Below are 23769 nucleotides of genomic sequence, written 5' to 3'. Positions count from 1 at the left end.
TCTTCCTAGGAACAACGCAAAAAGGCAAGGGAAGCAAGGGAAAAAAATGAACTATTGGGATTTCATCAAGATCAAAAGCTTTTGCACAGCAAAGGAAACAGTTAACAAAATCAAAAGACAACTGACAGAATGGGAGAAGATATTTGCAAACGACATATCAGATAAAGGACTAGTGTCCAGAATCTATAAAGAACTTAGCAAACTCAACACCCAAAGAACAAATAATCCAATCAAGAAATGGGCAGAAGACATGAACAGACATTTCTGCAAAGAAGACATCCAGATGGCGAACAGACACATGAAAAAGTGCTCCATATCACTCGGCATCAGGGAAATACAAATCAAAACCACAATGAGATATCACCTCACACCAGTCAGAATGGCTAAAATCAACAAGTCAGGAAATGACAGATGCTGGCGAGGATGCGGAGAAAGGGGGAACCCTCCTACACTGTTGGTGGGAATGCAAGCTGGTGCAGCCACTCTGGAAAACAGCATGGAGGTTCCTCAAAATGTTGAAAATAGAACTGCCCTATGACCCAGCAATTGCACTATTGGGTATTTACCCTAAAGATACAAATGTAGTGGTCCAAAGGGACACATGCACCCGAATGTTTATAGCAGCAATGTCCACAATAGCCAAACTATGGAAAGAACCTAGATGTCCATCAACAGATGAATGGATCAAGAAGATGTGGTATATATACACAATGGAATACTATGCAGCCATCAAAAGAAATGAAATCTTGCCATTTGCGACAACATGGATGGAACAAGAGCGTATCATGCTTAGCGAAATAAGTCAAGCAGAGAAAGACAACTATCATATGATCTCCCTGATATGAGGAAGTGGTGATGCAACATGGAGGCTTAAGTGGGTAGAAGAAGAATAAATGAAACAAGATGGGATTGGGAGGGAGACAAACCATAAGTGACTCTTGATCTCACAAAACAAACTGAGGTTGCCGGGGGGAGGGGGTTTGGGAGAAGGGGGTGGGATTATGGACATTGGGGAGGGTATGTGATTTGGTGAGTGCTGTGAAGTGTGTAAGCCTGGTGATTCACAGACCTGTACCCCAGGGGATAAAAATATATGTTTATAAAAAATAAAAAATTAAAAAAAAGAAAAAAAAAAAACTAAAATTGGAGAATGGTAACAATTATATTTTAGAGGTAAGAAAATGGACTGTTATATACAGTGCTTAAGAAACATGTTCAGAACAGAAGAAAGTATACATCTGAGGTTCATCTGAGGTTTAATTGCATATATTTCTGACTTTGAAGAACCTTCTCTTATATTAGATGAAATAATTTTGTTGTTGTCTGGATCTCAGATAATCCTGAGTGAATCCCAAATTGTCCTTAATAAAATTAATGGTTGAATCATTTAGGTCATAACTGAAAACCTGGATAAGAGCTTCTCTCTCTTATCAGAAAGCTAAAAGCTAAAAGCTTTCTCAGAAATTCCCTGGCAAGCATCTCTTTATGTCTCATTTACCATTACTGGCTCACATGACCCGTGGCTGCCACAAATGACAAAGGCTTTTGAAGACTGTCTTATGGAAGACTACCAGAGAACAACAAGTTGGAGGTTGTTATTGGGAAGCCAAACAATGTCTACAACAGCTGCCGACTGATAATTTCAAACCGTTTCTCCCACCTTTTTGGTGCAATCAGGAAAGCAGAATACAAAGTGAGGAAGAAACAGGAAGCTCTCACTTTGTAGGCAATGAGTCCACTCACTTCCAGTCATTTCTTTATTCTGAATTATTTCCATGACAGATCCGCCTCCATAATATAGTCATGGATGCTCATAGGAACTGCTAGTTTGGTAAATGTTTAAGAATAATTCATTTCACAATGCAATGGTTCATCAGGGAGCCAAAGACAGTTTTATTGACTTAGATACATAAAATAGTTTATGGTTGGAGGACACTGGAGGGCAAATCACTAGTTGTGGTGATTAGTCTTGCAGGATGTGTCTCACACATCAGAAAATAAAATAATGTGAATATGGGAACAGCTTAACAGATATAGGAATGTTCTAAAGCCACTGTAGGCAACTTCTCTGCTCCATTCTAGAGTGTCACACACTTAAAAAAATATTTTATGGATATGTGACATGAAAGGAATATGTTATGCTATTGGACCCCATCCTTGCTCTTTGGAAAGCTCATTTTTTGACAAAATGGCCACAGATCAGTTTGGAAGATACTTTTGGTCAAGGCTTGGAGATCTACTATCTTATACCTAAGTGGTCTTCAAATCAGGAGGGTCAAAGGAGCCTTTTCTTGTCCTTGGCGCATGAGCCAGATTTCAGTTTGCTGAGCCTTCACTGAAAATAGATTTGATTCCGGTCTGATTCTGTCTTCATCTCATAATTATTAAACAGTGACAAACTGGGAACCTCCTTTAATTTTTAGATCTTCAAGTGTTAATTCTCAATTGGTCAGGCAAGGCTGATTGAGGGAGCTCCTACTAAATGTGCATTACAGAGGAGAATGTCTCATCGTTTTTCTCTGCGGGAAGGAGGGAGGGAGGGGGAGGTGTTAGGACCTGCTGGACAGAAAGCAGCTTCAGTGGGATGGTCAGAAGCTTCCTGCTGAAGGGGCAAAGAGGCTCAATTTTCTTTCCTGGAATAATTTAATACAAAGTCATTCTTTCAGCGTGACTCAGAGTAGGGCTGCTCTCCCAATAATTGCGAGAGAGAATGTGCAGAGAAGCTGAGGCTTTGGCCATCTTTTGGGCACAATTTCATTTCACTCTTCTCTCATCCGTGGGCCTCACACTCTACTCCTGTTCCCCGGGCCCCTCTCCTTTTCATTGTGATGTAATGGTTGCATTGTGCTCTGATACAGGTTTTACTAACCACACTTTCAAGCTAGGGGGAGGTGGTGGCTGTGTTATGGTCATAAAGGACATTAATCAGGAGGATTGATTTCTTCCGTTAAAACTTCTTTCTTTGGCATCGTCATCTTTTTTTCCCTCTGCCTGATTAATTTCTATCAGCATACCAAAATTCTCTGTAATCTCCTATTTTTAAAACATAAACAATCCCCTGGCTCATCACTCCTGACCCACAGGTGCCATCTGGCATGTCATCTGTGCCCTCCTTCATCCCCCTGATCAAGGCTCTGTTATCCATCACTGCAAGTGTTGTATTAGCCTCTGTACCCTTTCCGCTCTCAACTCTACATTCTTGTAATCCGTTTCCTAGTCAACATTCACAGTTACCCTTTCACAAATCAAATCAGATCATAAAAAATTAAATGCCTTTCCCTTTACCCTAGAAAGAAATCCAACTCCTTTAATGGTAAACAAGACCTTTTATGCTTTGGGCCTTGCCTCATTCTCCAATGTTATCTTAGCACTGTGTGCTGCCCTCACACACTTCCCCCCCAGTGACATGCCCCTTGGCCGCTGTATTTTAACTGCACTCATTATTCTTTTGTTCCTTGAATATTTCAAGATATTTTCCACCTTAATTTGTTGTTCTCCCTGCTTGAACTGCTTCTTTCCCTGCTCCTGAAATGACTTGTTTCTCCTCATCCTCCACTGAATCTCAGCTCAGTCATTATCTCCACAAAATAGGTTTCCTTTCCCCTAACCTATTAGAATTGTAACCCACAAACTCCCTCCTTGATTGCAACTAATCTCGTGAAACAAATATGAAATTATTTTGCTTACTGATTTCTTGGTTTACATAGGCTGCTATTATAGTCACAAAATATACAACACACACACACACACACACACACACACCCCAAATAAGAACTCTGTGGTACAGATACATGGTCTGTTTGTTTACCTCTGTATTCCTTCAGACAAGAAAAATGTCTGGCACTTATGAAATGCATAATTGATATTTTTTGAGTGAATCTTCCTTGAAATATGGAACTGGATAAAAGGAAGAAAGGTTATTATTAACTTGGGTTAATAATAAATACTAGAAGGGGTGCCTGGGTGGCTTAGTCAGTTAAGCATATAACTCTTGATTTTGGCTCAGGTTGTGATCTCAGGGTTGTGAGATCCAGCTCTACACTCAGCAGGAGGTCTGCCCAAGCAGATTCTCTCTGCCTCTCCCTTTGACCCTCCCCCTGCTCTCTCTCTCTCTCTCTCTAAAATAAATAAATAAATAAACAAATATTTTAAAAAGTAATAAACACTAATATGTATTGAGTTTCAATTATGGGTTAGGCAATGCCCTCAACATCTTAAATGTAATAGGCAGTTGATCTTCAGAACCAATCTTATAGCTGGGTGTGTCTATCATCTCTATTTTGAGGAAGTTAGAGCAAAGACAGAAGAGGTCCATCAATCACCAAAGGATACAGAATTCAGAAAGGATGTGGCTGAAATTCTAGTCCAGGAAGTCATAAACTGTTTTCTGAATCTTAACTTACATTTAAATGCTTTTTGGTGGTTCCAGAGTTCCTGTCTCAGAAAGATCCAAGGACTTCTTGGTTTGGAATTTGAAAACATTGATACATGGTTCAACATGTATCATCACTGGCATTGGTAGGTCAGTGGTCCATTGTCCAACGAATAAGTGGCACTATATGAAGGTTAAAACTAATAGATAAGTTAGCAATTATTAACAACAGTACAAATAATAAATAACTTTGGCCTATTTAAATTTTGCCACCTAATTGTGGCAGTAGGTCAGAAGAAAGGGTTACTATATGCTTTAGCAAGTACTTAAGCAGAGATCCAATTTGGATACAGAGGAGGGAAGAAAGAAATAGAACTTTTTCTTACACTTGGTGCAACCCATTCCATTTCATTTATAATTTATTCTACTTCTCTCAAGCTTAACCCATTTCACCTCATCCTACCTTATTTTATTTACTCTGTTTAGTTTATTTATTCAACCATTCGTGATATTTTTAAGAATAAGTTTTCCTGTTTAGTGTAGGGATCAAGGGAGAAAGGTAAAAATATAGTGCCTGTCTTCAAGGAGATTCAAATCTAAGAGGAGGGCAATTTACATCTAGAAATGAGAGAGCTCTGTATTCCAAACAGAACTCTGTCAGACAGTCAATTTTTTTGAGCCACAATTTGTCCCTCTAATATATTAAAATTTATACATTTTTTTAACTTTACTATTAGATGATTATATGTATTAATAGATACAAAGAACCTGACATAGTCACTGGGACATAGGATTGTAATTTTCTTCCTCTTAAAAACTTTTACAGGAGTTCCTGGGTAGCTCAGTCAGTTGAGCATCTGACTCTCGATTTCCACTCAGGTCATGATCTTGGGGTTGTGAAAGGGGGCCCTGCATAGGGCTCCATGCTCGGTAGGGTTCTCTTTGAGATTCTCTCTCTCCTTTTGCCTCTTTCTCTCCATCCTCCTCACCACTGTGCTCTCTCTCTAAAATAAATAAATACACCTTAAAAAATAAAAAAATATCATAATAATATAGCAAATAAAAAATTATATAGGATAGCAATAATAATTTCCAGAATTTATGTCAGAAACTCAGTTTTTCTTTTCAAGAATGCTAATTTGTTAAATATAATTTTATCTCACTTTAGGCTTTTCACCAAGTTGAGCAGTAGAGCAATCTTACTTTTTTAGAAAATCCATACTGATATTTGAAAAGGTTGCCAGCCATAAGTGTGCCACAGAGTAGAACACATTTATAGAACGCAAGGCCCAAACAGAAGAGAGACTTCAGAGGTTCTCTGGTTAATTGCTGACACAAAGTTAATAAGAACTCTGAGGTTAAGAGAATAGAAATGAATTGCCCAAAATCACAGTGATTAGTCCAGGCACTTCACTGTCTTTGTTTCTTGCCTATTGTTGTATGTTCCCTAAAATTCTAATAAAACACATTTGTTGGTGAGCAAAAACATTTTTGTACATTGATGATATCCTACATATCAACAAAGAACTCAGAAATTGCCTCTCAAAATCTTTTCTAAAACAGTGAATTTCTCTCAACCTTTCACCTTCCTTACTTTCATATTTCTTTCTTCTCTTCATTCACTTGATAAATGTTTGTCAAGCATCTAATTCATTGTCCCAAGACCCTAGTTCCTGTCTTTTTTACACAGAAAGTTTAATAAGACATTGGTATTGTACCAAGACTTTTGCACCATGAAGGTGCAATCAATTCCATTATAAATTAACTTAACACATGTACAGTGACACACACAATCACATAAACACTCCTTCTTAAAATAATTTCTGAAGAACTTATACAAGTTTTAAGCCAAAATCTGGGGCTTCTGGGACCAATATTAATGACTGAAGAGAATTAAACAATGTTTTTAAAATGAAAAACAAATAACTATAATTGTTTTTTATTATAATATTAATATATGCTCATTACAGATCATTTGGGTGATACTGGAAAACTAGAAAAAAAAATAAATCCCTCACAAATTCATCAACAATAAGCACTCTTAAAATTTATTGCATTTTGATATGCCTTTTTTGAAAGATGACTCAGATTATGGCACTTTCACAATTTTATAAAATTTTATGAAGTCTAACTTTATGGTTGAAGCATTTACTATAAACTCTTCAAATGAATTTTAAATAATATTTTATTATCTGAATGTTCTATCACTTTCTTAGGTCCTTAACCAAATCTGGCCTCTACTCTTAACTATAATTTTTTTTACTTTCATTCCAGCCCTTGAAAAGTCACTCAAAATCTCAAAATAAATATTAACTAGGAAAGTAGCTGTTGATTATATGGTTCAGAGATGCAGGAAAGGAAAAGTGGGAAGTGTCAGAAATTGTTCTGCGTTCTAACTCCTAGAGTCATTTAATCCTTATCCATAAGCTAAGTCTCTCCACAGTAGATAGATGTCTAGCATCTATCACTACCTGGGGCAGAGACTGTTACTAGGCTCCAAATCAAACATTCTAGTATTGGCAACTGAGTCATTACTACTGACCTTACCATTTTGATTCTGCTGTTTTTCTGTGCTCAAAACCTTGTGTAAGTAAGTTGTGGAATTCTCCATTCCTCTTCAGACGTGGAAAAGCTTTGCCTTACTGTCCCAGACTTCCTTGGGGGATGCTGATCAAATTTGATTATGCCAATAGCCTCTTGGCCTAAACTTGTAATTATTCTTTCATTTATTAATTCATTCATAAATGAATAAGTTTCTGCATTTATTTGTTTGCACATAAATACATGCATCCATGCAGTAGTTCCCGACAAAAGTTTCTAAGTCTCTTCCATGTATCAATCCCATGCTAGCTCCTGGGGATACACAGGTAAATAAAAAGTAGTTCTTGATTTTGGAACACTTAGCCTTGCAACAAAGAATGATGTTTGTTTCATTTGTCTTTGCTGACTTCTACAGCTTTGACAACCCATACCCTGAAAGGAAATTCTTCACTGCACTCTTATTTTGGATTTAGATATGATAGTCCCACTAAGTTATGCTTTGTTCATGCCCCTACAACTTTGTTTCCCTCCCCAAAATTCATTCTGAATCCTAAACTTTCTCTGAGTCAGACTTACACCATTGCAAGAAACCTGACTATGCCCAGACATGGCCTGTGATACAAGAAGAATTTAAGAATTTGTGACAATCTAACACTTTCCCATCCTCCTACCCTAGTAATACTTAAAGGTATCATCTACAGAAGGAACCGAGTCCTTTCTACTAATCAAGCCAAAAAGTTGCATTTTTCTAATAGCTAGAAAGAGACTGTAAGTTTTATAAAAGCAGTTTTATCTCTTCCTTTTCTGCTGAAAAGCAGAAAATGAATTCTCAAGGTTAAATGGTAAAAAGAAACAGTTCAATGATTCTCTCTTAAATTTCACATATGGAGCCTACAAAAATCCTTTGAATATCCTCAAATATTCTGTTGAGAAGACACTGGTGCACAGCCAAACTGCTGTTTTCCATCAAGTTAGAACAAAGGCAGCATTATGAGGGGATGAATAGGGACTATTCACTAATCCATAGCTGGAAGATGAGTGCTCTGCCTGCCAAGGCCATTCTCTACCTAGATTTCTCAAAGTGCACAATTTTCCCTTTGACATGATGTAGGTTTGTACCTATCTCACAAGTAGTCAGGAAAAAAACAATTGTTTATGCCACTGTATCAGTCAGGATTACCCAGAAAATATAACCAACAGGAAATAGGTTATCTATATCTATATGTATCTATGTGTCTATCCATGTATAATCTACCTAAGAGAAAGAGGAAGAAAGTGGGCGATATTAAGAATTGGCTCACATGACTGTGGGGCCTGGAAAGTTCAAGATCTATAGTCAGGCTGAAAGGCTAGAAACCCAGGCAGGAGTTATATTATATGTTACTCTTAGAAATTATTTCTCAGAGCATCTTCAGTGTTTTCTCTTAAGGCCTTCCATGGACTGGATGAGGGACACCTACATTGTGAAGGGTAATCTTGACTTAGAGTTAACTGATTGTAAATGTTAATCATACCTGCAAAATATATTCACAACATCATCTAGACTAATATTTGATTAAACTGAGCTCCATAGCTTAACCAAGTTAATACATAAAATTAACCATCATACTTGCCTATGTCAGCAAGTAAATTTATTAGCATATGAATAAAAAGGTGGTTTGCTTTTGTTTTTGTTTTAGTCTTTATATGATGACAATGTTTAACCAAATCAGTTCAAAGTCTCTTGCAAAAGTGATGACTCATCAGGACTCTGTAGGAAAAATGGTGACACGAAGATTTTTCTCCCACTGTAATAAACTCTCTAGAATCATACCTCTCTATACTTTTTTCTAACCTAACTCCTTAATGTGACTCTCCCTCTAAGGTTAAGGATGGGAAGTTTCCCTGTCTTTCTAGGACCCCACTGGTAGTGACAAGACATCTGCCTTGAAGAGATTTCATCCATCTAGACTAGGGAACCCTTTGACCTTATCACTGACTGTGGCGCCTTTACTTACGGACGGACTTCCCACGTGAAATGCCCAAGTAGATATTGACAAAGGCTGTCAAAACCAGATGCCACTAAAGCTATCACTGGATACCATCTTAACATGAGTCAGAGTTAAAGATCAATAATGAGAAATTCAAACACACATGAAAAATGGATGATCAACATGTGAAAATACCATCACTGGACAGAAGGGTCCTTAGGTACTGAGAGTAGAGGTTTATCTGGGGCTTCATTCCCAAAGAAAGAGGTGTGTAGCAATTGCAAGGGAATCAGGGCAGTTAGAGCTCAGGAACAAAGGCATTCTCAGGAAGTAAAAAGAGAAGTCTAATCTTGTAAAATTGGACACAGAAGGCAGGACGGGTTCAGGAATCTGAGTTTAGGAGTCTCTGTCAGAACAATGACATTCATCTATCATCTATCTATCTATTTATCTTTCTACCCATACATTCATTTATATAGTCACTTCTCCATTATTAGTGTTTATTAATACAAAGATAGATGGTTTTCACAATGTTAAAACGCAGGTCATGGGGATGACATGTTAAAAAAAAACTTTTTAAGGGGCACCTGCGTGGCTCAGGGGGTTAAACCTCTGCCTTCAGCTCAGGTCATGATCTCAGGTCCTGGGATCGAGCCCCGTATTGGATTCTCTGCTCAACAGGGAGCCTGGTTCTCTCTCTCTCTCTCTCTGCCTGCCTCTCTGCTTACTTGTGATCTCTCTCTTTCTGTCAAATAAATAAAATCTTAAAAAAAAAAAAAAAGAAACACCAAACTTTTAAAAAACCTTACCCAAAGGTCTGTGGGCCCTTTGACACATATTACATACTTACGTAGGGAAAGGAGTTGTGTGAAATTTATGGTGCCTAGGTCTTTCTATTACAGGGACTGAAAGTGGAAGGCCATGTTAAGATCGTACAGGGATTCTGACAATGACCTATGGGTAGCTCATAATTTGGATTGGCAAATAATTTAAAAATCCTTGGTCTTTGATCTTTACATTTCTCCCTCTCTCTCTCTCTCTCTCTCTTTTTTAACAGACAGGAATGTCAAATATTTTATTATAAACCTATATACTTACTCTTTCCCCTCCTTTTTAAAAAACTATATTTTTTAATGATTTGAAATGCTATGCCAGTCATAGAAAGTATAGCAGAGATTTGAATGGGCAGGACCATGTCTGGTATAGAACATGATGAAGGATATTCTAGGCACAGAGAGAAGGGAAAGCATTAGAGTTTTAAAACTTTTCAGAAACTATAAGAACTATACGGGCACTCGTATATGTATTTTGATGGAAGTGAGATAGGGAAGTTTTAAAAGGGAAGCAGGATACTAGAAGCTAGAGTGAAGTGAGAAGTTGGTTCATTCTCATATAGAATACCATTGTGCACGAGACTAGAATTCTTTGAGGGTTAAACATGGGTTGAATTTGTTAATGGCTGTATCTCCACTATACAAGCATACTTTGTATCTTTACCACTGTAGCCACTACATTTTTGTTAGCAATGAATGAATGAATGAATGAACAAATGAGTGAGTGAATGCTAAAACTTTAAGGCTGAGAGAAAGTGTTTAGACATTATTCTTAAACAGAGAGGAATGCACAAAGGTTATTTGTTAATCTTTTGCATTGGAGTGTTAGGATTCACATCTATCTCAGAAAGACAACACAGTCTGTGGTTTGAAGAATGTTCCATTAGGGTGAAAGACTAGAGGCAAAAGGACCAGTTAGGTATCCATTAAAGCACTAGCATTGAAGAAATAAAGTAGAAATAAAATAAAGCACAGGGATAGAGGACATGAGAAGAGAAAGATTCATGAGTGAATGGAAAGGAGCCATAAATGGGATTGATGTGGTGATTGATGTGGGCAGAGGTGGTTGTGGAAGGAAGAAGGGTGGTAGAGGATGGAATGGCATTCAATGAAGAAAAAAAAAAAAAAAAGAGGAAGAGTAGTGATTTGTCTTCTACCTTCTCATTATGAAGATGAAAATCACCTTTTAGGCTTAGAACTATCCAAGATTTTTAGATTACATTAGATATCCACATGTATTCACAGCATAGATACGATTCATTTACTTTAATTACTTTCTATTTAATTGTTTCAAATGAATGCTTTGTTAGCAACAAAGATTACCTAACACTAGCAGGTGTATCTTACTCCTTTTTCAAAGTTAGCATGTAGCAATTTCCCTGTTATGCAGCACATGTTCACTGATTCAATCTAAGCATGGTCCTGATTTTTTTCAAGTTATTATTCTAAGTATTAAATTATTACATGCCTAATTAGTGCCTATACCTCTGCTCTTTGCTCTTTGACCATATCTCTGCCTTCTATCTCTTTACATAATCTTTCCAATAAGAAGCCTTCAAGAACCTTATTCATGTTTTCTTATCCAACTTTCTTTGGTCCTTGTTTCATTGCTCTATCCTAGATATTTTGTGATTAACTAAAATATTAATAAGGGTTAACATTTTGACTATTGATTTATGACTGTATATTTCCTAATGTTTTTCTATAGTTTTAAAAGATATTAGACCTGCCAAATGGGAATATCTGGGAATAGTGCATGCGAGTCTACGAGTCTACAATTTTAACAATCACCCCAGGTAATTCATATGTGCCCTAAAGACTGACAACTATAGTACTGAAATGAAGAGAGAATATTCTGGAATTCTAGAATTGTTTCCTCTACTTTACTGACCCAAATTCTCAGACCCCTTAATTAAGGTGCTGCTCCATAAGAACTCTGTTCCTAAGAAAATTCACTAAATTTTAAAAAATATATTTTTTAAAAATTACAAGAAGATGAAATAACAATATTGAAGATCAGGTTGAGAAAACATATGAATTTTATTCAACTCATGCATTTAAATGATTTTCTTTGCTTCAGTTATTTCTAGAGCACCTCAAATTCTCAAGATGAAATTTTGACCCCTAGTAATGACAAGGTGAAAGAAGTAAGACTGGACCTTTTTTTTTTTTTTTAGAATAGATTGAATTTCCAGCCAACATTATGTATTTTTAATCACATTGTGTAGTATCATAGCAATATTAATTCAAAATGATGTTTGAGGAATGACAATTTGGGGAATAAAAATCATTTGGAAAGCAAACCTACAGCCTGATTTTAGGATGCACTAGCTTAAATGCTAATATTGAATAGAAATATTTCAATCTCATGTAATGACTCAAAAAGACATTTACCTTGCCAAGAAAAATGAAAGTTCTTCAAAAAGTAAATTCTGTGAACATTTGTGGTTGGAAATTCAGGGCATGCAGGGAGAGTGCAGAGAAATTTACCAAACTGTATTTTATGTCTTACCTAAACGCAATAAAGAATATCATACACTGGGCAAAATTTATTCCTCTCTAATTCAATATTTATGGGCCCTGTGTTTTCTTGTGCATTGGAATCATAAGAGATGAATATCAGTAAAATTTGAAGGAGAATATTGTGATACATTTTATTCAGATATACTTTGAAAGCATGAAGTAACAACTGCATTTTGTACTAAAGTCTTCCGTATTTTCAAAATTATCTTGATATTTTGGACAAGATTTTGATAATCATGTAATTATGCTCTTATTTTCTGTAATAAAGAATGTAAAACAAAATATCTTTGATCATTTAATTTCAGCTTTTCAGTTCTTAAGGATCAGCATTACTTAATAGCTCTAGGGAGACAAGCCAACTCTTAGCCTATGGTCTTATTATCTCCAAGACTGGCTTACGAATTCCTGAAACTGTATTGATTGTTTTCCTGCAGTATAGATCTTGGATTCCTTACAATTAGCCCAATTCTCACCAGTTATCTTATTTCAGTATCCTATTTTTAATATGGGTGGGTAGGGGCATGAATTTAGTCCTCATGTTCTTCTCAACTTAAAGAAATTTAAATCCTTTGTCCCTCTATACTCAATTTCTTTCCATTTTAATAATCTCAGTCAATGTACTTATTTTTGTAGTTTTTTTTCTTTCCACATTGAGCCAGGTTCAGTCAAAACACTCTTTTTAACCACTATCTAAACTATTTTATACAGTAAACACATAACAGACTAGATTTGCTGAGAACTTTTTCTGACATTTTCATGTTCATTTATTTTGCTATAGTTTATATCCTATTCATCTAGAATAAAAGAAGCGTAAGAGTAGGATCTTGATGGCAAACAGACAAATAGCAGGTGCTAAATAAATGCTTGGTTAACAAATATTAAACAACTGTTATTTTTACAACTATATAATATACACATTTCTTTTTCTTTCAATGTGTGACATATTTTGTCCAAGATAATGTACAAGCAGTGCAGACCAAGACAGGCTAGTAATTTCGCAAATCTTTAAATAGGCCTTACTTATTTGTTCAATATTTACTTAGAAGTGTTTGAGCACCTACTAACCCAGTCTGTTGATCAGAGTACTTCTTTAAACTGAAATTCTGAAGGGGAGTTCTGATAAAACAATATCACTTATCCATCATGTGACATTTCCAGATACAATTTGGTACCCACCATAAATTGGTGTGCTAGGTCACCTGACTGGCCACCTTTCTAATTTGGCTTAAAAGCTACCTGAGTTAAATCAATGAGGGTGAAGTGAGATTAGGCCTCAACTAATCTGTCATCCAGAGGGAAATTCTTGGGTGTCAATACAGTCATTAATGGTCAAGCCCATGAAGAGGCCCTGGAAATCATTTTAATGAGGAATCCAAGCCACGAAGCAAAGGCCGAGGGCCGAGTAAAGCTGGCAATTCTCCAGGTATCAAATACAAACCCAGAGCTCTCAAAGAGCTCTAACGGATTCTGCAGAAAACTCGTTTGCTGTCTGCCGGCTTGTATTGGCGTTGCCTCAGGGGCTACAACTTCTATTCCAAAAGCATCATAAAATAACCTATGGCTTTTGATATTTCTTCAGGGAAAGAATATTTTCAGTAGATAGTGAAGTGCCTTCTAGGCATCTGAGATTTAAAAGAAGTCTACTAATTCACTAAAAAACTCAGAACATAAAGTGCATACCTTACTAATGTTATTTACTTATTAAAGAAATAGACAGTAAGTGCCCATCCATATCGATCATGGTGTGAAGTGCTAGATAAATAAAGAGTAATGCATGCTTCCTCCTCTTAAAAAGCTTAGAGTTCAAAGGGGGTGCCAGATGAATGATCCAAAACTACATAGCAGTGTTGTAAGTGCTCTGATATAAGCCAGTAGAAGGACCTAAGAGAAGGCATGAGACAGAAAACAAACTCAGTTCACAGCATGAACATCAGGTGTTCCCCCAGCTTCTCTCTCTCTCTCTCTCTCTATATATATATATATATATATATATGTATGTATATATATAACATTATCTGAATGAAAGAAATGCCAAGCAATTTGTTCTTTCTTAACTTATCCAGGGGATTCATTTGCTTTTTAAATAAATTTTTAATCTTTCCTGTGAACGCAAAACTTAGAAAAAAAAAACAGTCATTGGAGGAGCCTGGTTTGGACTGATTCAGGGATTGTTTATGGTGGGAAGCTAACGTGTCTCTGGAGGAATTTCAGCATTGGACAGATAGTGCAGAGGAACGGGAAAAGTTCAAAGACATAGGATACTGAGCTCGTTTCTGTTTCAGCTTCAATCAGAGTGGCTTGCTTTCATCTGCTTAATATAGTAAGGTCTGAAATAACATTTCAATTAAAGGAAGTTTTTCTGTGTGGTTAAAAAAATAAATTTCAAGATTAGTTGACCACAGAATTGAGGGTCCATATCTGGGCTCTATACTCTGTTTTACTGGTCTATGTATCTGTTTTTGTGCCAGTACAATGCTGTCTCGATGATCACTGCTCTGTAGTAAAGTTTGAAATCAGGCAATGCGATGCCCCCAGTTTTGTTTTTCTTTTTCAACATTTCCTTAGCAATTTGGGGTCTCTTTTGGTTCCATACAAATTTTAGGATTGTTTGTTCCAGCTCTTTGAAAAATGCTGGTGGAATTTTGATCAGGATGGCATTGAAGGTATAGATTGCTCTAGGCAATATAGACATTTTAACAATGTTTATTCTTCTGATCCATGAGCATAGAATGTTTTTCCATCTTTTTGTGTCTTCTTCAATTTCTTTCATGAGTGTTCTATAGTTCCTTGGGTACAGATCCTTTACCTCTTTGGTTAGGTTTATTCCCAGGTATCTTATGGTTCTTGCTGCTATAGTAAATGGAATAAATTCTCTAATTTCCCTTTCTATATTTTCATTTCTAGTGTATAAGAAAGCAACTGATTTCTGTACATTGATTTTGTATCCTGCCACATTACTGAATTGCTATTTGAGTTCTAGTAGTTTGGGTGCAGCGTCCTTTGGGTTTCTCATATAAAGTATCATGTCATTTGTGGAGAGAGTTTGACTTCTTCTTTGCCAATTTGAATACATTTTATTTCTTTTTGTTGTCTGGTTGCTGTTGCAAGGATTTCTAGTACTATGTTGAACAACAGTGGCGAGAGTAGACATCCTTGTTGTATTCCAAAGGGAAGGCTGTCAGCTTTTCCTCATTGAGGTTAATACTTGCTGTGGGTTTTTAATAGATAGATTTTATGAAGTTGAGGAATGTTCCCTCTCTCCCTATACTTTGAAGGGTTTTAATCAGGAACAGATGCTGTATCTTGTCAAATGCTTTTTCTGCATCAATTGAGAGGACCATATGGTTCTTCTCTCTTCTCTTATTGATTTGTTCTATCACATTGATTGATTTGCAAATGTTGAACCACCCTTGCATCCCAGGGATAAATCCCACCTGGTCATGGTGGATAATCTTTTTAATGTACTGTTGGATCCTATTAGCTAGGAAATTAAAAATAGAGCTACCCTATGACCCTGCAATTGCACTACTGGGTATTTACCCCAAAGATACAGATGTAATGAAAAGAAGGGCCATCTGTACCCCAATGGTCATAGCAGCAATGGCCCCAGTTGCCAAATTGTGGAAAGTGCCAAGATGTTCTTCAATAGATGAATGGATAAAGAAGATATGGTCCATATATACAATGGAATATTATGCCTCCATCAGAAAGGATGAATACCCAACTTTTCTATCAACATTGATGGGACTGGAGGAGATTATGCTGAGTAAAATAAGTCAAGCAGAGACAGTCAATTAACATGTAGTATATTTACTTGTGGAGAATAAGGAATAACACAGAGGACATTGGGAGTTGAGGAGGAGAAGTGAGTTGGGGGAAATCAGAGGAGGAGACAAACCATGAGAGACTGTGGACTATGAGACATGAACTGAGGGTTTTGGAGGGGAGGAGGGTTGGGGATTGGGTGATCCTGGTGGTGGGTATTAAAGAGGGCACATATTACATGGATCACTGGGTGTGGTGTATAAACAATGAATCTTGGAACACTGAAAAAAATAAATTAAATTAAAAAATAAATTTCAGGGGCGCCTGGGTGGCTCAGTGGGTTAAAGCCTCTGCCTTCAGCTCAGGTCATGATCTCAGGGTCCTGGGATCGAGTCCCGCATCGGGCTCTCTGCTCAGCAGGGAGCCTGCTTCCTCCTCTCTCTGCCTTCCTCTCTGCCTACTTCTGATCTGTCTCTGTCAAAGGAATAAATAAAATAAAATAAATAAAAATAAATTTCAAAACCTCTAATGCAAACAAAGCAGAGCAAATCCTTCCTGCTATAACCATTTCCTACATAACATTTCCAAGTCTCAACTCCTTAGCTGACATTTTAAGGTCTTATATAACTTGGCTCCTATCTGCCCTTTCTGCTAATCTCTCGCAGTTTTATATTCCACCAATCCATTGCGCCAAATGCCTGGGAGCTCATTACATTTCTTTGTTTGGTAAATGTCTTATAATTATGAATTTTCATATTTTAATGCTTACCAAATACATTTAAGTAAACTCTGTTTTTGTTGTTCTGCTTTGAGACTTTGAGACTGTTTAGCATTTATATTAATTCACCCACATCTTTTTCTGCTTGTTTTCACATAAATTGTATTTAAAATAATCTGAGTTGAGGTAGAACTATGGCATTTAACATTTCATATGAGTCAGGATCAGCACCTTATAGGAAACTATCTCTTGTTCCATCCATAGGGCTAGAGTTTAGGGTTAGCTTTTGTCTCACAAATTGTTACTGAAATAGTATTACTAGTGGGTCAGAATTCCTGAGGTCTGCATGCAGAGACACTCTTTGCATTGGGACTTGCAACACTAATGTAATGCAATGTAAAGAATAACTATTAATTATTATACTTTTGTTAACTGTTCCAGTCAAGTAATGCAGAAGCTTCAGAGGAGTGAATGTTCAGGTTATAATTTCATTTTTGCCATTTCCAAAAGTATCTGGGTAAAGAGTAATTTTTATGGAGTTTATATATTTTAAATGAAAAAGTCACAGAAATAAGAGATACAGCATAAGGAATATTATCGATAGTGTTATATGACAGATGGTAGCTACACTTGTGGTGAGCATAGCAAAACATACAGAGATGTTGAATCACCATGTGGTAACACCTGAAACTAATGTAACATTGTGTGTTAATGATATTCAAATAAAACTGAAGTGCAGAAGTTCAAAAGAAAGAACATTTGCTTCAAATACAACCCATATCAAAACAATAAATTTAAAGTCATTCAGGGAGCCAAACATTTCAAGTAATAAAAATGAGAAATGTTAGCATGTAATATTTGGTATTCTATCAAAGATTCTTATGATATGATTGGGAAATTAATCAGGACATCAAAACTGCTAGGATATAAGAGAGCTGAGTGATAATTCTCTTACACAAATTGCATTCAAGAAGCAATTAAGCAGCATTAATTACAACAGCCAAGAAATGGAAAAAACCAAATGCCCATCAACAGATGAATACATAAAGAAAATGAGATATATCTGTAACTATTTCTCTCCATATAAATATTATTCAGTCTTAAAAATGAAGGAAATGCTATCATTTGTGACAATATAATGGACCTGGATTACATTATGCTAAGTGAAATTAGTCAGTTAAAGAAGGACAAATACCACATAATCTTTCTCACAGGTGAAATCTAAAATAGTCAAATCGGTAAAAGCAGAGAATAGGATGTTAGTTGCGAGAGGATAGGGAGAGGAGGAAATCGGTAGTTGTTCAGTGGGTACAAAGTTATACATATATTAGATGAATAAGCTCTAGAGATGTGTACAACATAGTGCCTATTGTTAAAAATAACAGTGTTTTGCACTTAAGAATTTGTTAACAGGGCAGATCTCAAGATGAGTGTTCTTAGCACACATACATACACAGAGCAAGGGGATACAGGAAATCTTTTAGGGATGACAGGTACATGGTGATGGTATCATCATATACATGTAGGTTGAAACAGATCAAAATATGTACATTAAATATGTGCAGGCTCCTGTCTATTAAGTATAACTTAATGAATCTGAAAAAGAAGAAGGAGAAGAACTTCTACTTCTGGAATGGCAGCCTGGCTTGTTCCACAGACCTGCTTTTCAGTAAAACAACCCATTAGTGGGTTGAATAATATCCTCTAAAAGTTCACATTCACTCAAAATCTCATAATATTTCCTTCTTTGGACATAGTGTCTTTGCAGAGGTAATCAAGTTAAGGAGCTTGAGATGAAATCATTCGGGATTTAGGGTGAGCCCTAAATCCAATGGCTGGTGTCCTTATCAGAGAAGGATAAGACATACAGAAACACAGAGAAGATGGCCACATGAAGAGAGGCACAGACTGACTGGAGTCATTCTGCCCTAGCTAGAAATGCCAAGAAACACCAGAAGGTGGAATAGGCAAGAGAAGGTTTTCTTATAGAAGCTTCAAGGAGAGCATGACCCTTCCCACACCGTGATTTCATACTGCTGACCTCCAAAACTCTGAGAGTATACATTTCTGCTATTTTAGGCCTCTTGGTTTGTGATCATTTGTTGTGGCAGCAAATATATATACACTATATATATATAGTGTATATATATATATATACTGTATATATATCAAAACTAATATATAGCCATAACTGGGGAAAACAAAAAAATTCAAAATCTCTGGCAATTGAAGAACATAGAAAAAAATGAAGAAACATTTAATCAAGAAAATCTACTAAATATAGCAATAACAGGAATTATCTATAGCTTTTGAGCCATGACCTGCTCCCACCTCCATTCCTAGGTCTTCTTGGTGGAAGCTCCACTCTGGGTGATTGGGACCAAGAAGGTGGAGTCCCCTATCTTTTCAGCTATCAGTCAAGAGATACAGACAAGAGCTATGATACAGATGGGTAAATCCTCCTACGAAATCAACTACCATATATATCCTTTTATCTTCAAAATCCAGGCACATAGCACGAGGAAAAACAACCATTTAGTAAAGAGGAAAATGGGCAGATAAAGGAAAAAAGAAGCAATAATAACTCTCAGATTTTGCAGAGAAGGTGATGGAAGAGAAGAGAGATGGGACTTTGAAGAGATAATGCTATCTGTCTAAAAATTTAACCAGTGCTCATTTTTTAATCCAGACATAGGTTCTGAGAGTATGTATTTTCATTCTTGAGGTTACTGTCAATTCCCTGGATAATTTAGTGTTTCAGGACTTTCCTTAATAGGCTAGTGGCTCCCTCCAGAAAAAAGTGATTTTATATAATTATAAATATAGTCCACCATTACATAACTAATGATGTACCTTATGCAATTTATTTTTTAAGTGCCTTCTTTTAAGTATCCTAAACTAATTCCTTCATAATATACCAAATTCCAGTTGATCCTTAAAGAGATAGGCTCTTTTTTTTCTCCCTTATCTGGAGTTTATTCTACCTATAAAGGAACACGGCAGGGATGTCCATTATCACCACTGCTATTCAACATAGTACTAGAGGTCCTAGCCTCAGCAATCAGACAACAAAAGGAAATTAAAGGCATCCAAATCGGCAAAGAAGAAGTCAAATTATCACTCTTCGCAGATGATATGATACTATATGTGGAAAACCCAAAAGACTCCACTCCAAAACTGCTAGAACTTATACAGGAATTCAGTAAAGTGTCAGGATATAAAATCAATGCACAGAAATCAGTTGCATTTCTCTACACCAACAGCAAGACAGAAGAAAGGGAAATTAAGGAGTCAATCCCATTTACAATTGCACCCAAAACCATAAGATACCTAGGAATAAACCTAACCAAAGAGACACAGAATCTATACTCAGAAAACTATAAAGTACTCATGAAAGAAATTGAGGAAGACACAAAGAAATGGAAAAATGTTCCATGCTCCTGGATTGGAAGAATAAATATTGTGAAAATGTCTATGCTACCTAAAGCAATCTACACATTTAATGCAATTCCTATCAAAGTACCATCCATCTTTTTCAAAGAAATGGAACAAATAATTCTAAAATTTATATGGAACCAGAAAAGACCTCGAATAGCTAAAGGGATATTGAAAAAGAAAGCCAACGTTGGTGGCATCACAATTCCGGACTTCAAGCTCTATTACAAAGCTGTCATCATCAAGACAGCATGGTACTGGCACAAAAACAGACCCATAGATCAATGGAACAGAATAGAGAGCCCAGAAATAGACTCTCAACTCTATGGTCAACTAATCTTCGACAAAGCAGGAAAGAATGTCCAATGGAAAAAAGACAGCCTCTTCAATAAATGGTGCTGGGAAAATTGGACAGCCACATGCAGAAAAATGAAATTGGACCATTTCCTTACACCACACACAAAAATAGACCCAAAATGGATGAAGGACCTCAATGTGCGAAAGGAATCCATCAAAATCCTTGAGGAGAACACAGGCAGCAACCTCTTTGACCTCAGCCGCAGCAACATCTTCCTAGGAACAACGCCAAAGGCAAGGGAAGCAAGGGCAAAAATGAACTATTGGGATTTCATCAAGATCAAAAGCTTTTGCACAGCAAAGGAAACAGTTAACAAAATCAAAAGACAATTGACAGAATGGGAGAAGATATTTGCAAATGACATATCAGATAAAGGACTAGTGTCCAGAATCTATAAAGAACTTAGCAAACTCAACACCCAAAGAACAAATAATCCAATCAAGAAATGGGCAGAGGACATGAGCAGACATTTCTGCAAAGAAGACATCCAGATGGCCAACAGACACATGAAAAAGTGTTCCATATCACTCGGCATCAGGGAAATACAAATCAAAACCACAATGAGATATCACCTCACACCAGTCAGAATGGCTAAAATCAACAAGTCAGGAAATGACAGATGCTGGCGAGGATGCGGAGAAAGGGGAACCCTCCTACACTGTTGGTGGGAATGCAAGCTGGTGCAACCTCTCTGGAAAACAGCATGGAGGTTCCTCAAAATGTTGAAAATAGAACTGCCCTATGACCCAGCAATTGCACTATTGGGCATTTACCCTAAAGATACAAACGTAGTGATCCAAAGGGGCACGTGTACTCGAATGTTTATAGCAGCAATGTCCACAATAGCCAAACTATGGAAAGAACCTAGATGTCCACCAACAGATGAATGGATCAAGAAGATGTGGTATATATACACAATGGAATACTATGCAGCCATCAAAAGAAATGAAATCTTGCCATTTGCGACAACATGGATGGAACTAGAGCGTATCATGCTTAGCGAAATAAGTCAAGCGGATAAAGACAACTATCATATGATCTCCCTGATATGAGGAAGTGGTGATGCAACATGGGGGCTTAAGTGGGTACGAGAAGAATCAATGAAAGAAGATGGGATTGGGAGGGAGACAAACCATAAATGACTCTTAATCTCACAAAACAAACTGAGGGTTGCTGGGGGGAGGGGGTTTGGAAGAAGGGGCTGGTATTATGGACATTGGGGAGGGTATGTGCTTTGGTGAGTGCTGTGAAGTGTGCAAACCTGGTGATTCACAGACCTACCCCTGGGGATAAAAATATATGTTTATAAAAAATAAAAAATTATATTAAAAAAATAAAGTAGAACATAAAACCATTTCCTGTTATTACTGTCATTTGTCAAAAAGCCAACTCTAGATCCAGAGGGACTGAGTGAGGGAAAAAAGTGGACATGATGACCAACTTTGGCCAGCTGAAAGCAGCAAAAAGCAAGGTGAATACCAAAAGAGTAAAGGGAAGGACTTCCCAAATGGGTATAAAAATTCAAATAGAAATAAAGTGGAAGTAGCTCTAAAGACATTATGCTATAAATTTCTATAAATTATAATTTTCATAGAAATTCTAATTTGTGCGTACTTTAATTATCTGACAATGATTTTACATCACCCCCCCCTTTTTCCCAAAAAGTGAAGTGTTATTGACCTAAACTATTTTTTTAAAAACTCTAGTGTATTTATATTTCTTTCTCCATAATAATGTTACCAATAGTTTTTTTTAAAAATCCACTATCTGAAAAAACATGTACAGTGGTAACTATTAGTTTAAAATATTTGGAAAACTTCCCCCATCCTGCCTAAAGATAGACTATTATGCTGGGCTCTAGTAATTGTCAACTTTGTTATGTATAGCAAACATCTTTACTGACTGAAAAGCAATACATGTCATGGACTTGAATGAACAAAGACTTTCACCTTCATTTACCTTACAGGTTATTTTATCTACGTGCATTGTCATTATTCTTGGCAATACCATCAACTAGTACATTTGTTTGCAAGCCATTTCTATAATTATTTGAAAAGAAAAATCACTACTGTATCACGCAAAACCATTTGTAAGCCACTGGATGTAAATTTATTAAATATACTTGGAGTGATTTTAAGTCTGTCTTTAATGAATTGTATTTCTACCTCAAATACCAACCAGGAAAATATCTGAGGGTGACTATAATTAATAAATCCCACAAGAAGAGAGCATGAATTATTCACTGATGGGTCTGCCCCTGGCATCTAGAAAGTTCTCATTACATATGTGTTGAATAAATAAGTTCTAATGATATTTTCCACAATGAAAGTTATGATAATCAGAACTCTTGTTCAAATTATCACAGTGCTACAGAGCAATGAACACTGCAAAATTTAAGTTTGGTTGATAAAAGGAGAGCCCAAGAAAATGTAGGGAGAATATAGAGAAAAGATTTGGGGAAAAAAACTATCCTAGAAGTCCCTTCAAATATAAAATTTCAAGTTGTCTAGTAATTGGGAAAGTCATCTCTCTTGAGAACTCTGTTTCAAATATTTAAAATGAGTATAATCAACAGGGAAGTTTTATGATAAAACTTTCCATTGTCTTGTGTTCACTATCTTTTCAGTAATTGCCACTGTTCAAAGCTTTACTTTTTTATAAAATTGACAATTTGCAGTGATCACTATCCATATGCATTGGTAAAAACTGGATAAAAATAAAGACGATACAGGCATTTTTTTTTTTACATTCCATAACTTAGCTATCCATAAACACATAAAAATAAAACATAAAAATCCTTAACATTTCAGTTGTTTAAGAATAAAATTATTCTTAAAATGTTATAATTTGGGAGTTACTTTGAGTCACATTCAATGTAAATAATAAGTCCATTTTGTTCCTATTAAAGTTTTTTTTCCCCCATTAAGTTTATTAGGTTGATTTGACCCTGCCATTTGTATGTGGTTAAGTCACAATGCAAAATAACTCTCTCCAGTCAGGACAGAATAGTTTGTTCCTTGTACTTACTGCAGTTCTGACTCTTAGTCCATCTCAGGTTCCTTTACTATACCCTACATCTCTCTTTTTAGTTCATCTTCATCTTTCAAAAAGGCGATGATGGGGTTAGGTAAGGTAGGTAATTTTGATAACCTCAACATTCCAAGAATGGAGTAAATATTCCTCTTGCCTACTAGTGGGTAATAAAAAAGCAAAAAATTCAGTGATTTCTAAAATCCTCATCAAGACAATTTATT

The sequence above is a fragment of the Mustela putorius genome, unplaced genomic scaffold (assembly GCF_011764305.1).
Source record: "Mustela putorius furo isolate JIRA1106 unplaced genomic scaffold, ASM1176430v1.1 tig00000281_pilon_pilon_pilon, whole genome shotgun sequence".
Taxonomy (NCBI): domain Eukaryota; kingdom Metazoa; phylum Chordata; class Mammalia; order Carnivora; family Mustelidae; genus Mustela; species Mustela putorius.
The sequence above is the reverse complement of the archived record's forward strand: the minus strand, read 5'-3'. Positions refer to the sequence as shown.